Source organism: Rhinopithecus roxellana, chromosome 15 (assembly GCF_007565055.1).
Source record: "Rhinopithecus roxellana isolate Shanxi Qingling chromosome 15, ASM756505v1, whole genome shotgun sequence".
Classification (NCBI taxonomy): domain Eukaryota; kingdom Metazoa; phylum Chordata; class Mammalia; order Primates; family Cercopithecidae; genus Rhinopithecus; species Rhinopithecus roxellana.
The window spans coordinates 61,099,156-61,101,553 of record NC_044563.1 but is presented as its reverse complement, the minus strand read 5'-3'; the positions used below and the strand labels follow the sequence as shown (position 1 = coordinate 61,101,553).

Genomic DNA, 2,398 nt, shown 5'->3' with positions numbered 1-2,398 from the left:
GCATCCCTTTAACAGTCTGTGTCCCTAGCCGATAGCATAGACTTGGCTAGATTATTACATAAGTAAACAATTCATTCTTGTTGAAAGCATAAGATACATCTATGCACAAAGAAAGACTTGTGTGATAGATAATAAAATGTCAGATGATATGGTTTTTCTTCAAAGTATTTAATGAGATGGATTGGCCATGAGGGTGAGGAGGTAAAGAGAAGTCAAAGAATACAGACTGGTTTAGTTGAAGAAATAACCTTCTAACAAGCAGAGCTGTCTCACTTGGAATAAATAGGCCTAAAGGATGCACGTGTACCAGGACTGACAGTGTTTAGGTAGAGTCTAGGGATCGACTGTTAAAGCAGAATTCCTGCACTGGATGGAGTAGGGGTCCTAACTCAGGAATCTGAGTGGATAATTCACCAAATTTCCAATGAGTCAGAGATAGAAATTCAGATTTTTCACAGCCTTCTCTTAAGCAAATGAACTTGGGAGCATCTTTGTGTCCTTCAGCAAAGTCACCATGAGGCCAGAGGGTCAAGACTGTCAAGTTTACTGACAGGAGTCAGGGTTCTGTGAGGAGACAGCACAGTCACCAGGTTCAATCCAGAGCCTACCAGAGGGCAAAGATCCACAAATTCTAAACAGACTGTTGGCACTGAGGTTCAGGACATCATTTATTCTTTTCATAATACAAGAAAAGAACTAAACATGGAGTCTAGCAGCCTTCTACTCTCATCACAGCCCTGGCCCACTACAGCATTCATTGTGCCCCATTCTTTTTCCACTTATCCCTCACTCTCTATTCACATATCATTTCTCGGGAATACTCCCAAGACTGTCACAGATCTGCTTGGTCTTAACACCATAGATGATGGGATTGACCATGGGTGGGAAGAGCAACTAGAAATTGGTGAGGAGAATGTGGATGTGTGAGGCAGCACGGCAGGCCACATGGTGCATGACTGAAGCGATGACCACAGGTGTGTAGAAGGCTAGGATGGCACCTATATGAGAGACACATGTCCCAAATGCTTTATAGCAGACCTCCTGAGAGGAGAGTTGTAGAACTGCCTGAAGGATAAAGATATAAGATAGGATGATAAAGAATAGATCTAACACTCCAATAAACATGGCCACAGCAATGCCATAGATATTGTTGAACCTGGTGTCCCCACACACCAGCCTCACCACAGCCATGTGTTCACAGTAACAGTGGGCAATTACTGGGCCTTGGCAGTAGTAGAAGCGTTTCAGCAGGAAGGGGAGTGGAGTCATTAGTGTCAGCCTGGACCACAGCAACCACGCCAATCTTGGTGATGAGGGACCCAGTCAGGACCGTGGTGTAGTGCAGTGGCTTGCAGATAGCCACATAGTGGTCAAAGGCCATGGCCAGCAGCACTGCTGACTCCATGATGGAGAAGGAGTGTAGAAAGAACATCTGGGCCAGACAGGCAAAGAAGTTGATCTCCCGATCCCTGAACCAGAATATGGCAAGCATTTTGGGGAGTGTTGAGGAGGAAGGACCAGGTCGATGGCTGCTAACATGGCCAGAAAGTGGTACATGGGCTCATGGAGGGCTGCATCAGCCTGAATGATGAGAAGAAGGGTGCAGTTTTCAAGCAGGGCCAGTGTATACACTGAGCAGAAGGGGATGGAGATCCAGATGTGCAGGTGCTCCAGGCCTGGAATCCCCATCAACAAGAAGGCAGCTGGATGTGTTGAGGTGATATTGGAGGCTGACATGGCTCCTGGGAATTCTCTTCCTCCTTATCTGCTTCCAGAGGGCCCTTCCAGACAATATTCAATATCAGCAGAATTACAATGCTCACATTCAAGCTCTGATCATTCCTGTGAGAAGATTAGCTCTTATCCCCATTTTTAGACATTAAAAGAAATTAGAAAATAATCATATGTATCATGAAATATTATGCATGATCCTTGCCCTTAACGTGCTTATAAAATCACTGGGAGCTCAGGACATTTAATTCCAATAAAGCTAGTATTACAAAGCAGCCTTATTGAGAAATCAAGTGGAGGAAGAGCCTTTTGTGGTCTGCATGTGGCCAAAAGCAACTTTGTAAGGAATATAGATTGCTGCTTAATTAAAATTATACCCATAAACATTTACCATCACTGTCTTCCTATTGCCCACACTCCCAATTATGAAAGAGTTTCTCCCCTGAAATGTCAATCTTGGTCATATGAAAAATAAATGTAGTTAGCACTTTCTAATAATTTACTTCCCTACAAGTTCTTTAGAATTTTTTTCTAGCGGGGGTTTCATAGGTCCTTATTTGATACTCAGGTATCCCTCCAACTAAAGCCCTACCTCCAGGTAACTTGAGAACACAAGAAGCCCTTTTGTTGTTCTCTTTCGCCTAACTGCAGTTTAACCTTCATCTCT

General features: G+C 43.8%; 1 pseudogene; it reads right to left on the bottom strand.

The window, feature by feature from the left end:
• Positions 1–804: 804 nt before the first annotated feature.
• LOC104665179 lies at positions 805–1,737 on the bottom strand (annotated as a pseudogene).
• Positions 1,738–2,398: the final 661 nt, after the last annotated feature.